The sequence below is a fragment of the Amblyomma americanum genome, chromosome 4 (assembly GCF_052857255.1).
Source record: "Amblyomma americanum isolate KBUSLIRL-KWMA chromosome 4, ASM5285725v1, whole genome shotgun sequence".
NCBI lineage: Eukaryota > Metazoa > Arthropoda > Arachnida > Ixodida > Ixodidae > Amblyomma > Amblyomma americanum.
In genome coordinates this window covers 140,569,820-140,585,094 of record NC_135500.1, presented here as the reverse complement: position 1 = coordinate 140,585,094, position 15,275 = coordinate 140,569,820, and the positions used below count along the sequence as shown (strand labels likewise).

At 45.9% G+C, this 15,275-nt stretch overlaps 1 protein-coding gene across 2 annotated transcripts in view; it reads right to left on the bottom strand.

Moving 5' to 3' along the window:
• Positions 1-14,970, bottom strand: part of LOC144128435 (dopamine receptor 1-like) — a 385,821-nt gene extending 370,851 nt beyond the window's left edge. For both annotated transcript variants that reach the window (XM_077661831.1, XM_077661830.1), the window contains exon 1: positions 13,604-14,970. The gene's annotated coding sequence lies outside the window, so the exon portion shown is untranslated. The remainder of the gene's footprint in view (positions 1-13,603) is intronic.
• Positions 14,971-15,275: the final 305 nt, after the last annotated feature.

The window sequence follows — 15,275 nt, the reverse complement described above, 5'->3', positions numbered from 1 at the left end:
AAGCTGTTCCTCATATCTCCTGAGAACTTTGCTCTTGTCAAGATTTGCAGTGCATTTGCAGGTGGCCACGTGTTCAGGCAGATTCTTCCTCGTGCTGTCTTTGATATCTCCGCTATTTCCTCGGAGCTTATCATTTAAACAACGTCCAGTCTTTCCTATGTAGGATGATCCACAAGATAAAGGCCCATCTTGCTATTTGTTATAAATGTTTTTTTATGATTCTATGTTTTTATGCTGGGGGCTTGACCCTGGGGTATCAATTGCTTCGCTGCATTAAAATTTCTTTCAGTTACTAGTCAGCGCTCGTGTTTGTGTCTCTTCCGCATTGTCCCGTCTGTCGCGCTGTTATCTATGTGTCATGAACCAACTGGCTCGGCTAATTCCACTCTTGGATGTCTCTGTGTTTTATTTGGCCGCTCTTGACATATACACATAGGCAGTAATCTCTGAATGCGTTGTGAAGACTTAGTTGCCGCGAAGTTGAAAAAAGAAAAAATTAAAGCCTCGCCTCGATGGTCCTTCTCAGTTTTGCTTGAACTGACTACCATTGCCTATTACCCTCCCTTGAGTGATTTCACGTACCATGGCTTTTATGTTATTCGTGAACACCGTTTGGTCTTCAGTATGGTGGAAAGACAGAACATTGCTCGAGGAAAATTAAAATGCGTTTCGAAAGCCATGTTTTGTGCAGTTGATCGTAATAATATTCAAAGTGATTCCAAGAAAAACATTGTGGAATTTTAAAATATAATCGTTGCGAAATACTTGCAAGGTAAGAGGGGTAGTGTATGCATGAAGGTGCAGTATCGCCGTGCGCACGCCAGTTGTGTGTTTTACACCCTTAAATGCCTTTCAGTACATTCGTGGTGAAAGCCACAGACCTTCGCGGTAACGATCACGGATGTACGCAATAAAACACCATTCATAAGGCTTAAAAAAAAACAACTCCCAGACTACTGTAACTGCCCCAGCTTGTCTTTGGTTTTGTTTTTTGTCATCGCTGCGGGATAGTTTGGTATTTAGTCATACCAAAGCTGTAGCATAGGGATATTCAATGGAATAGGGTTTCCCTCAGATGAGTGTCAATTATAATTGTTCTCCTTGAAATGTTCTACTACACATCAGTGGGTATCCCTAAGCATCTCGGTGTCACATATTGGCAGCGAAACTTACGGCACTGTTATCACAATACAAAGCGCGCAAAAGCATCGGTCGGTCGATTGGTGCCTGTTCAGACCTTAAAAACCGTGTAAAGCCAAAACGAGACTTTTCCTCGCCTGCTGTACAGCGAAGCACGTGGGGACAAACACGGGAAGCAACATGACGCCCTTTTGCCGAAAGCTTAGTGAGAGCGTACACTCATACGACGTCCAAGCCTCACGTAGCCGGCCAGCAAATTTACATAGCGCCGAGTTTATCCAGCAGCGCATCGACCCGTGAGCATACAGGAGGTAAATTGTTTCCACCATGAGGGCTGGCTACAAATTCAAATCTCTTCAGCGAAATTTCCTCATGGTCTGATACGCTGACTATAGCCGTGTTTATTTAAGGCATTTGAACAAGGTGCTGACATTTATAACGCTCAAGCAGGAGACTTTGGTACAAAAAGGAATGCATACAATAAGACGTAAAAACTGGACGGCAATTTTACGATCTGATGCGAGAAAGCTGCAGTGGCAGTATTAGTTGCATATTTTTCGCTGTTAAATTGATTGTCTTCCCATTGCGTTTTTGATTTTGATTTCGCCGTGGCTATTAGTGCTAAAGCCCTAGTTAACCCAGTTCTAACGTAAAATCAATTGTGAAGTCTCGGAATAACTCAGGTAAGCTCGGGTTAGTTCGGAGGAGCGTCGCGCAAGCTGCAGCCAATGGGAGGGTGACCTTGACGGTGACCTTTGCACCCTCAAATGTGACCTTAAAATCTGCAAGGTACCTTGCTTTCGCACGTCTACTTGATTGAACTACATTAAAACCCTACCAAATTTCTAGGTGCCCTGCTGCGTGGCGTTCTGGTGAGTGAGGTATCTGAAAGATGGTGGAAGTTAGGTCAAGGCTTTCGGGAAGGTGGTGGTGAATGGGTGGAGCTTCTGGAGGGTGGTAGATAGATAGATAAAGAGGAGGAGGGAAAGAGAGGGATGTTAACCAGAAAGGGGTTCCGGTTGGCTACCCTGCACTGGGGAAGAGGGATTAGGGGACTAAAAGGAGGAAGAGAAGTGGGCGAATGGGTGATAGGGAAGAGGTCAGTGTTGGGGTTCAGATTCCACGTCTTCGGCTTCACAAGGGCCACGCCGTTTTTCGGAATGATGCTTTTACTGCTAGTGGATAGGACTATAAATGACATAATGGTACCTCCATAATTAGAAGAAAAACAAAGCGCAAAGCTTTCTTCTTTCTTATTGATGGCTAAGGAAGCACCAAAGAGGCAAGTTCGTTACTCAAAGAAGAACGCTTCAGCGGCAAGAGATGAAAACCTAATTGGTGCGAGAGTGGAGATTATGATGCGTGTTCGAAAACTTGCTGAACGTGTTGCCTCCGCAAATGCATGCCAGCATCCCCATAGTCATATGCCTTGACACAAAAGGTTCCACCACGAACAGGGCTTGCTCAAGTTATAATAGAGTGGCGTTGTTTTCATCGGAGAAGAACAAATGAATATTGCTCACCTTAGGCACAGGTTACCGCGTATAAATACCTCATTCTTGGCGTGTGATTCTAGGCGCTGCTGCCACAACCAGGAAATAAAGTGTGGGAAGTCGTGCAATGTGCAGTCCCAGCTGGAGCTGCCGTCGGGTACACTCTTTGAATCAATGGCACTCTTACTGATTGCAAACGGGTTTGTGATAGGAATAAAAAGTTTATTTTGTGAGAAGGCTCAAGTCATGCGTCCCTCAACTCACGATTAAGGAGGCCCGCAGTTTTGTCTCTATGAAAGCTGCATCTACAAGAGAATTATTAGAAAGCGGCCAAAGGAGGGGAATGAGCGTTTAACACCTGAACTTTTTTCTCCTTTGTCTTTGTATAAGTAGGAGGTGCGCTTGTAATATTGGCGCACCTTGTGTAGTTTTCAGTGCTGCGGTAGTGTGGAGGTCGAGTGGTATTGAGGGGTTCGAATGAAACGCGGATAAGTGGTGGCATTGCCGCCGGGGCTGTACAGTGCTAAGAAGAATTACAGAGGTTGGACCCGTGAGGAATAAACAACGAAACGAATAAAACTCGGAGAACTGGCGGAAAAACAGGAAGTGGTGAAAGTCACACGCTGCAGTGGAATATTTGCTGCGCTGGCGCAGTGTAGAGATCCATACGGCCTCTCCCGGTGTCTACCAGTGAAGTTTAGGAGGGAAAAATAAACTGCATGGTAACAGTTCTTCAAGGGCTTGCGATTTTGACTCTGAAGCGTAAAAGACTAGTGTAACGCAGATGTGAAAAGAAGAAAGCGCAGGTGAGAAGCCATCGATTCGTACAAATTTCTTTGCGGCCACGCATTCGTAATTTCTTCGAACGTTTATACCATTCACCCGACCACGAAAGATTTCAGCGATACAGATCGGAAATTCCCGCGTTGTTTATCGACCGCAAATCGAATAAACACATCCTTGAATCTCGTGCCTAAGAGAATAATAACGAAGATGCCACCAGGGAAAGAGAGTTAACTGTAATAAAAATAAATAAAACATGATAAGAGTACCAGACCTCAACAGCTTAGCGCTGAATATAACAACGCAATGACACAGCAGACATCGGGCCCAAATAAAGATGCGTGCTATCATCTTCGCGCCTTGAACACTTTACGGTCGACACGTGAATCGCTGGCTGGGAATGAAATTTTTACGAGGTTAACTGGCGATTCGGGACTCGACTCGTCAATTATTAACGACATACGACAAGGACCAAAAGCGCTCGCGAAAATCGCTTCCCTCGGGAAGCGATTCCAATGCGGCGCCCTCCCATTGCCTGCTTCTCCTGCTGTCATCAGCAACTGCGATGCTACAAGATTGCGAGCTGCCTGGGGGCTGAAAGCAGCACTTCAAGACGGGTCGAGAACTTCGTCTGCGCCGCAAGTGCTGCAGCGTATATATTTTTTTATTTAGGCGTGATATGTGAATAAATGTTGGCATTCGTTGATGCAGGCAGCTACTCCCTCTCCCTTGTCATCCCTATTCTGCCCAATTCGACTCACACTGCGCAGTTGGTTCTGTTCCTAAGCGATTTGAAATCCGGAGCGGAGGCTGGATCCGCGTCTGCCACTTGAGCGAAGACCGCGCACAGGTGACCCACGCTCCGACGAAGCGTCTTTCTGTGTCAAAACGTTTTCGGTTCGCCCGGGAAACTTGTCTTTTCTGGCAAGAACCGACACTATAGGGCACAGTGTTTGCGCTTATCGTTGGGGTGCACTCGGTTAGGTGTGTAATGAAGCCGAATCCTCAATTGTTATTGGAAACAAAATGCATGGCCTTAGAACACGCAAGCAGCACGTGAAATGTTTTAGCGCAGTTGTATTCTTGTCTGGTTTTTGCGGAGAGGAAGTGCTGCAGGCAAGAAAGGTGTCGGTTTAAAAGGGTTCCTGATGTGTTTTAATCGTTTTAAATATGTCGCTTCATGAGCCTTGCTTCTATGGCGCCTGACATTATTGCGGGCCTTTAATTAGTTTCAGCAAGAGCTTTTAATTAGTTACAGCAAATGCTGGGGATACTACCGGATGCCGGGTTTCCATTGACAACTGTGCCTGCTGAGGACTTGGTAAATGGGGCGGTGCCCTCGAAGTGCAGGTCGGGGGAAAGCAGAATAGAATTAATGGAGCCGTGGAAAAACAATGAAAGCGAAACATACGAAATTTAATTCTGTACTGCTGTTGAACATTGAGCGAAAAATAATTTCGGAACGACATCATCGTCATAAGGTATAGTCTTGGTCAAAATTATTCAGGCCAAAGGCATTTCGTTTGAGCCGTGTAACGAAGCCATCACGGCGCCAGTAATGAAGAAAAGGCCTCGAAATGCTAGGAGACGATTTCTTACCGCATTAGAGAACCTTGCAGCTTGATGTGTGCTTTGAATGCTGCACTACAAGGAGCGTCATAAGAAGGAGGAGGAGCAGGAAAAAATTTTAAGGCCAGCAGTAAGGTCCAATGTAGAGGGACGTTCATTCTTCTACAAGTGAACGCTGTGACCTGAAGACTTTTGACGCGGGGTGTGCCTTGCAATATCCTAAATGTATCTCTTGATTGCCCGAGAACTGGTTCATGGCACCTTTAACGAGTTCTTCCAGCTGTCCTTGCCTTTCTTTTTACAATCGCCTTTTTGCAACCACCGCCAAGCTTCGCCTCGTTCAACTGAATCACTGATTCAACTTCCCTGATCACCTTCAGCTTCAACTCATATACGTTGCGCTGCACAAGCTCGTTGCCCAGCTCATCACCCGACCACTCTTGCTTTCTGCGCTCCTCGTCACTCGTCAACCGTGGCTGCGTGAACTGTTGACCTATACACCCATTTCCGCGCTCATTTTCACGAGTTTCTGCCGCCCAGGTAAGGGTGCTGCGAACGTATGCACGCACCTGGTGGGGGGGGGGGGGGGGGGGTTGCATTTGACGAATGACTAAGCACCTAGCGCTTGCTAAGACAGGCCAATAAAAAGCAATTTTATCTATTTCGAGTGTGTTCGTGAATGCATATCAGACACTTATAGAAAGGAGAAGGAAATAAAAACCTTACTTTATCTTGTATGTGTGCATGGATGCGTGCGCATGTGCGCACTCGTGTGTTTTGGTTAAGCCCTTTTTGATTACAACGTTCCCATTAAATCTTTTTGTTGTCGGACAGCGCTCAACGCCATATCCTCTTATCGTTCCTCGGTTAATAGTGTATTAGTACATTTATTTATTTATTCAAATACCCTAAAGGTAGATGATATTGATGATATTTATTATACGTCGGCTTATTAAGCCGTATTTATACTGACTTAATGCATATTTTGTTATACACATTGAAGGCTTGTTCATTAATAATAATAATAACAATAATTGTTTTTTTGGGGAAAGGAAATGGCGCAGTATCTGTCTCATATATCTTTGGACACCTGAACCGCGCCGTAAGGGAAGGGAACTTTCGAACACGCTACCTATAGAAGATAGTTCTCCATAAAACTTTACATAGTGTACGGCCTCCACGAAACGGTTCGTCATTTTAAGATTGCATTGATGTTAGACCCTGCAATCAGGATGATCTCAAGTTCTAACATGCAGCGCAGATTGGATGATACCGAATAAAAATTATAAAAAGGACAACAACAACAAAAAGCAAGCAAAGGAGATATGGAGATGAGAGATAGGCGTACCAGCGTATGGCCGCGCGCTGACTTTGCCTGCTGACCGAGTGCCCGCACAGCAGTATTGCACGAGATAAGAGCGACAAGGAAAGGTGGGTCGACGGAGCAGATAAGAGCACCAGAAAGCAAAGCGGCTACCGACCCACTGAGGCTATGGTCGCATTTTTCTAATGGTACGGAACAGGACGTGATACGAACCGGGATAAATCCTTGCTCACAGATAACACGCGGAGAACTTTGGACAGGAAACGCACGCCGATTGACGAACGCGCATACCTTCGCAAGCCTTCCGGGAAACAATGCTTTCGGCCCCCCAGCGCAGAGATAATGACTAGCACGCTACTCGTAGCATGCTCCTATCTTCGCCGACACTGGTTCCAATAAGAGAGGAATTCTTATAATTAAAAATTTGTTATAATTAAACAATGCAGAGAGCAGTGATTAAGCGACGTCATCAGTACTACAATGGTGTTACACAAACGTCGTTTATGTAAGCAGGCAGTATTTTGGATGGCGTGCAGAGGATTAGGGTCCCATCTCAGCTATAAACCGCCAGTTTGACGCGCAATTAAACTGTTTAGACACCTCGCTGTTGCTGTTCTGGCGCAGCACGAGGAAATATTTACGATTGTCGAATTGCCACTGTGGAATCATCACGCTGTTCCGTTTAGCTTTGCATACTTTCCTTATTGTGATGATTTACTGTTTTTAGACTGCGACGCGAAATATGTGCTACTCGGACTGAAAAAAAGTATGTCAAAATATAATGAAGGAAATACATAACCAACATGCGTAAATAATTCAAGTTTGTACGCACCTGACTTCATTACCAGAATGAAATTACCACTTGTATGTTTTTTTTTTCTTTGGCAGATACGATGTCACGGGATGAAGAAACAGCTGCGCATGGCTTTGAAAAGCCGCAGCCATCTACAGTGCCCAGCCAAAAAATTGGAAGCTTCAGCGCCATTGTGGCTGGTTTAAGAAACAGTGGCTCATAACACGATCGAAGAACAGTTCGCCGTACTTCACAAAGTGAGCATGCTGCATTTACTCCAAGTCGGCTGCGGTGGTAGCCGCATAGCGGTGGTGATGGTCCCAATGACAAACTTGTAAACAAGCTACAATGAGCAACTATCTCGTGTTTCTGCCTTAAAGAAAACCATTACACTTGCAGAAACAAACGCAACCTCCGTGTTTTGGGCCGTGTCTGATATGTAGCATTAAAAATGTTCAAAGCGCCTTCTTTAAATCAGGTTACTTGTATGCTCTCATACTGATCAATTGTAACTTTGTCATTCTGCTGTCTAAAGTAAAATTCAAGGAGCGAAGTTCATGAATAGACGGAACTTGTTATAAATATTTATTTTTTCCAAACAAGACTGGCGAAAGAAAAGAATGTTTTGACTGAAACGACGACTTTTCATGAGCATTATTTTGTTCTGAGGTCTGCTGTGCAAACGTTTTTACCACACGAAGGATCCGTTTACTTCTAAGTGCTCCTGCCGGCCGAGTGAGTTAATAAGGACCAATGCTGACATGCACACAACAAAAAGAAAACGAAATTCTATTCACAAAAACCTGTTACCTATCAATGAAGAGTATGGGTACTAAAACGACCATGAGGGCGATCTCTTTTGACTGAGACATCATCAGCATTGCGCTTAAGATCTCGCTATCAAGAAGGAGGCACGATGTGAGGAGACACAAAACAACATGCTTTCTCTAATGACCGTTATGATAAAGCGAAAAACTTCTCATGTTTTTGGTCGTTACTACTCTCGTCAACCCGCGATGCTCCGGAAAAATGAATCGCACTGCGTCGGTTGTACTACGAAGGGAAAGTGAGCGGCTGCGACCGGAGCGACTTTGATATGCTGCGACAGTCGGCAAGGCATTCATCTGCTTACGTCAGCTTTGGGTGCCTGGTTAATGTAATGACTGCCTACCTCTAACGGGACACCAAAGATCTCTAACAACTGGAGGCCCGGACGCAGTCACTGATTCCATGGCCTCCTTCTGCATTTATTTTTTGTAACCACTTTTACTGTGTTGGGAATTAACTTAGTATTATCGTTACTATTCTTACTCTTATATTCTGCAATGTAATTTTCCTACTCATGTGACGTAACTGTCATCATGTATTTTGCCCGTTCATTATTAATCTAGCGCTATGCATTGTATTCACACCGCAGTTGTGGTTGCCTCAAAATTGATGGCACATACCCAGTGTATTTCTCTTACATTTTATCCTCTTTTTTAAAACTGCGTGAGCAGAAAGGCTCTCGCTCTTCCTGCGCGCGAGAAATACACATTCATTGATTTATTTATTGCTTGATTGCTTGCTTGATTGATTGATTGATTGATTCATATTTGCAATATTTGCAATTCGAGGGGAATACTATCACGACGATCTTTGGGAGAGCAGAAAACTTGCGCCAAATTAAACCGCACAATCACATTTTCGACTTCATAGCTTAAGCTGAAAAGCAGTGCTGAAGTTACGCAAAGAAAATTATGTTGAAACCACTGGCAGCAGAGAAATTGCTTTCACTTTTATCATTAATGTGCTCATGGCAGAAACCATTTGCGTGGGGCAATTTCTTTTTGCTTCCTCAACTTTCTGAAAAGGAGGCGCAGAAGTCTGATTAAATCTTTTAATTTCAGACAGCCAGACTACAAGATGAACAAATATCTGACGCTTTCGAAAGAAACATTTTCAATCCAGCTGCATAATGTTTCTTCTATCTGACGCGATGCTGTTCAAGAACTAAAAAAAAACTTCTTCTCCACTTCGAAACTTTATCTTACCACTACTTACAACTAACTGTCACCACTAATGAGCCGTTAATGCTGAACAAAGAAATGTGTGAAAGCACAGAAAACAGGAACGGGACCAAAGACTACGCTATGTCTTCTCTCATGCTATTCTGTCCCCTTGCTGTCGTGTTAATTTTTGCGCTTTTTCTGCCGTGCCTCCTGATTCCTCCCGGATGTTTGTTCGATCAAGCAAAGGAAAACACCGACGCATGAGGAGAAAATAAACTCTGAGGTATAACAAGTGGATTCCCTCTTATGACAATACTGGCTAGTCTAATGCCAGTGTTGTCATAAGAGGGAATGTAAGACGATGACAGATCGCTAAGCGGAAGGACTCCAAGAAAGAATATACACATTGCTCGCGTTAGCGCGAGATTTGTGTCGTTTAGTTTGCTAAGAAACCTCCCCTGTCAGTTCTGCCCTTGTGTGGTAGCCTAAAGTAGTGCACGCGAAGGACAGCAGCATCAATACAGAATGGTCACGAAGTGTACAAAACAATGCCTTGCAGGACAGCGCCGGCGTGGGAACTTTGGCTGCTCTTAGGTAGCACGGCTGTCATGAATTTTTGAATTCAACATGCGCTCGAAACGTAATAAATTGCACACTTTCCTGCATCAATGCTCGTGATGAAAAAAATGCTAAGCACGAGCACCACGAAGCGTGACTCTAATGTGTTCGGGCAAAGTTACACGTACAAACAACGAAAAGACGAAGTCACCGAAATGAACTGTAAACGCTACGCTTTGTGACACAACGTGTCTCTGCGAATATTATAGTTTTGTTTGGAATACATTTTCTCATAAGATGTTAAAAGGTTTCTATGATATTATACTATACATATCAATGAACTAAGGCGACGCGTAACTAGAAAAAATATTCTTCAGAATATTGAGAATAATTGTCGCACTGTCACCCAAGGTTATTAATGAGGTTTTTCGAAAAGGGGAAAAGTGCAGCACATGGCTTTTAAAGGTTACAGGACGAGATCAGCGCACATAGGGCTGAAAGCAAGAATTTAACTACGTACTTGTGAAAACTGGGCCCTGTTTACGTTTGGCAGCATTAAAAGTTGCTGTAACAGCTGCTTTGAAAAAGCGTCATTAGAGGAATCGGTCAAGCATTGTGCTTTTTACATGTTTATTGCAGGCATATAACGCGCGCCAAACTTCTTCAGTAAGGAAGAGAGACATACGTACTGTTGTGAAACGAATGAAAAATAAGCTAGTTGAGCATCAGAGCTTGTAAGAGCTAACATTCCAGCATAGTTGGTGCGATAAGAACGTCCAAAAGCACAGCTGGTGGTCGGAATTCCTCCCCACCTCATGGCATTACACGTATAAAAAAATGCCCGATGAAACTGTCCTCTTTCCCAATGTTGCTTTGAAACAGGTACGAACAAGCGGAAAGAAAGAAAGAAGGAAAGAAAGAAAGAAAGAAAGAAAGAAAGAAGGAAAGAAGGAAAGAAAGAAAGAAAGAAGGAAAGAAGGAAAGAAAGTTTCCGTACCATGTGCCTTCTACGCAAATGCACGAAATATTGAAACGGTCCGGTCAAATAGAAATTAAACTTTTCCGTGTTGCAATGCAGCAGAATTCAGAAAAGGAGTGATTATATGCTAGTGATTATATTATATGTGTACATCGCGAACGCGCCAAAAAATACTAGTGTTTAGGCACAGCTCAATCTTTTCTTTGTTTTTAAGCCGCTTGCAAGATTGTCTTTTTTTCAAGTTGTGATACGTTTGCCTCCCCAGTTTTGCAAGGCCTTAAAGGCCATCCATGCTGTGCCGTGCTCCCATTTGAAGTCTGTTGTAGGGAGAGATTTCTTTTTCTTTCGCGTCAAAAATACCTGCTGTTGCATACTTCCGGGTAATAATGCATTCTCGTCTTGCCCGCGTTCAGAGGCGAATGTTTCCGCTTTTGTGACAGCAGCCGAAATGGCGAAAGCTACATGCGCGTCCTTGGGCGTCTGTACGCTCGAGAACCGCCAAATATGCGAGTCATTCGTATCCTGGCGTCATTGCACCAACGACACGTCTGTGCTGTTTAATACTGCTTGTCCTCCTTCATGTGGACGAACGTGGTGACGCTTTGACGGAGCACAAAGGCTTGCGCCATGCGGCGCGCACGAATGTTACTAGCCTGTGTTTCTTTTAATTCTTCGGCCATTCGAATGCCTTGAATCCGCGCGATTGGTCATTTCGAATGGTGGTTGATTCTTATGCATACGCACGCTCGAATTCATCTTGCATCTCTTGAAACGAGCACGATGAGGAAACTATCCAGTTTATGCCCCATGAAACCAAAGACACAAACGGCTATGCCTCGCACCCGTTTCCGAGGCACTCAGCCTGTAGCAACTGTCGAGAACCATACACCGTGGTATTGAGTGAAATTGCAGTATGTAAGACGCCTGTTGGTGTAACAGTGGTTTTTAAACGCCAACGAAGAGTATCTCTTGCAGGAAGCAACAACACAGAGTCAGCGAGAAAGAGAAACAACTCTGCAGGAGACCTTAAAGGAGGAGCTGATTGACCATTACCGCCCTAATGGCCAATCAGTGCCTCTAATGTCGGGACAGTGGGATGTAATAAAATTTATCAAATAATATTTCCGGACTTCCAGCCTCTCTTGAGAGAGGTTGCGCGTTTATTACAAGCATTTCCTCAAAATTTTAACGAGGTAATAATAATAATAATAATAATTGGTTTTGGGGGAAAGGAAATGGCGCAGTATCTGTCTCATATATCGTTGGACACCTGAACCGCGCAGTAAGGGAAGGGATAAGGGAGGGAGTGAAAGAAGAAAGGATGAAAGGTGCCGTAGTGGAGGGCTCCGGAATAATTTCGACCACCTTGGGATCTTTAACGTGCACTGACATCGCACAGCACACGGGCGCCTTAGCGTTTTTCCCCCATAAAAACGCATCCGCCGCGGTCGGGTTCGAACCCGGGAACTCCGGATGAGTAGTCGAGCGCCCTAACCACTGAGCCACCGCGGCGGGGCGTAATGCAATTTGCAATTCGTGAATGATATATGATAACGTTGATACAAGGCGATTAGTGCATGTATAAAGAGCAGTCTAAGATAAGACAACACGAATGAAACCGTGCAGTTGTGTTTTCTGCAAGTATGCCATGCAGCCCTTCGTTTGCGTTTCGTTATGCCACCATGAAAATACCTATTCGCCTATGTTTGGATCGCGGGGACAACGACATAAGCATTCCGAAGCAGCCACATCTGACAGCTGCCGTCCAGCTCACGGAGGTTGTGTTAATCAGTCAGCTGTCACTGTTGTACGTCGCTGTCACAGGCGACCAAGGCCGCTGACCGCGTTATTTTACGCTCATACAACTTGCAACTCTATCTTCAACTGCTGAGCTGCAGTGCATTACGGGGAACTCGCCAGAGACCTTTTCGCCTATTCCACTGATATTGTAAGGCTACACGTAGAAAAGCTTGCCTAAAAAAATTTCATTGTGAGAGAGATTATCTATTCCTTGTGTAGGCCTGCTCGTAACTACCAGCAGTACGAGGTTATCGAACTAACATTATCTGTAGCGATAACCACTATCAACCCAATATGCTTAGTCGCAGGCAGCGCACCACAGAGACGCGGACAATTTTAGAGAATCATCATTCGGGAAGTAGTGGCAAAACAAACGTCCTCGTTCACTATGTCGACTAATTTTGTACTAGGTTAACCCGCCGCGGTGGCTCAGTGGTTATGGCGCTCAACTACTGATCCGGAGTTCCCGGGTTCGAACCCGACCGCGGCGGCTGCGTTTTTATGGAGGAAAAACGCTGAGGCGCCCGTGTGCTGTGCGATGTCAGTGCACGTTAAAGACCCCCAGGTGGTCGAAATTATTCCGGAGCCCTCCACTACGGACCTATTTGTTCCTCTCTTCTTTCACTCCCTCCTTTATCCCTTCCCTTACGGCGCGGTTCAGGTGTCCAACGATATATGAGACAGATACTGCGTCATTTCCTTTCCACCAAAAACCAATTATTATTAAGTAGTCCATTTAAACTTCTCAGCTTTATCAAGCGAAGCATGCCATAGTTTTATCCATACTCAAAGACTGGTGGTTTGCGTCATTTCTTCTGTTCTCGAAACGTAAAAATCAGCAGCAAACAATCTACGTACGTAGAAAGTCCTACTTTTTCGTTCTTTAGTAAAAAAAACAACAGGCCACTCTTTCCCATCCTTCCAACAAATTTATGCGAAGCGTTTTGACACCAACAGACGGAGTTGGTCGGTCGCCTATTAAGCGCGGTTTAGTTTCGAAATGTCGCCGCATTTTCTCACCGTATGCCACGCGGCTACTTCCGGGTGTTTGATGAGTCATTTTTTTCCCTTTCACTTTGGCTGTTACCATTTTTTGTTTTTGTTCTCCACGTCACCAAATGTTCTTCAGTGCCGTCAAGTGCGCGAGGAAATGACGTGAAAGCGAGAACGCACCTGCTAATTTCCAGGCGAGGAGGTGCGAGGGCGGGTGAAGAATCCGTTAGATGACGTCACGACGCAGATGCTTCCTCTCCGTTTTTCTGTGCACTTGCGAACTCGAAGGAGGAGAGGCTTCAAGAAGGCAGCAGTTGGAGAACAGCAGGCGACGGCAGCAGTGAAGGAAACAAGCCGGCAGAGTTCACACCACGAGCGAAGAAGGCGTGAAGACATGACGAAGACATCGGGCTGACTTCAGGGCCGATGTAGCCGCGTAGGGTGAAGTCGTCGGGCGTTGTTCGCGACACATAGCTGCTTGTTTCTTCGCCGTTTGGATGCGAGCTTGCAGTAGGGGAGTGGCGGAGAACGTTCACTCTGTGAGGACACGGCAGCAGAATGCACGGCGCAACGAACTAGTACCGCCTTCGCTCAGAGTTAACGAGCAAGTGGTGTTTCTGTGAGCGCTCTCACCAAAAACGACTTTGCAGTTTTTCTTTACCAACGAGACCCGACATACACCGTCGTCCGAGGCGCACACGCGACAGAACGATAGCGCACTGTTTGGGCAGATACGCAAGAGCTGAGCACCGCACGAAAGCCGGTTGAGGGAGTCGCTGTTGCAGGCTGAACGGTGTGTATTGGTTAAAGAAAAAGAGAGTCAACACACCGAGCTTCCTGAAGAAGATAAACGAAAAAGAAAATCACCCACAAAGGAACAAGTTGAACGAAAACCACGTCGAGTTCACAAAGGGTGCACAGAATGCCACAAAACAAACAAAAAAACAACTACAGTACTATTTGTTCTCGTCGGTCGTACTACTTCCTCGCTGAAGTGGCGTCAACTCCACGATACGTCACGCAGGAGAAAAAGTACGGTGGTCCCGCAGGAGACAACTCAAGCGGGCCAGTTTTGACCAGCTGATCTGTCCCGTCGTCTTAGTTTCCCTTTCTCACGGGCCAAAGTCCGGACTCTCTCTGCCTGGTCACAACCTTTCCTTCATACGAGGGTGCCACCACCAAGGAGCAGCGCAGCTATCACCATCTCTCCTCTTCCTGTGGAACTTCACCTCAGGACGCTTGTCCGGGAAGCGTCGGGATGGAGTATGTGCGTCGGCGAAGGTGGAAAATACAAAAGCAAACACGAGTCCGTGGAATTCGCAAACTGTGAACTGATCGCGTAGACAAGATGAACGTATACGCAGGGCGAATGCCTGCTTGCTGCTCCACCCGAGGAGGCTTCTCACACCGTCGTCGACGGTGGCGGCGTATCACACTGTACGGCGCAGCGCTTCCTCCTCTCTCCGAAACGCACGCAGCAGGACGACGACGCCGACGCGCGCGCTAAGCGGCAGCAGCTGCCGACGCACCGTTGCCCGCCCAACACTGATCGGCGACCGGCGGGCGCGCGCCGAGCGCTCTCTTCGGAGCGAAGCCGTCGTCACGTGGTCCGCGAAGGAACCGAATGGGGAGAGGCGCGTTCAATCTTTCTGTTTCCCGCACGGCTCCCCTTCCTTCTTTTTAACGGCAGAGAGGAAGAGAACGAAGCGGCAAAAGTTGACGGGATCGCTCGCGGACGCTCCAGGTTGAGCTCGCACTTTGGGTTTGTGCGCGGGGTTTAATTGCGGCTTCCATCACGCCGGCGGCGGCCAGAAAACAACCGGGTCGCGCCCTTCTCTGGCTGCGATGCAGT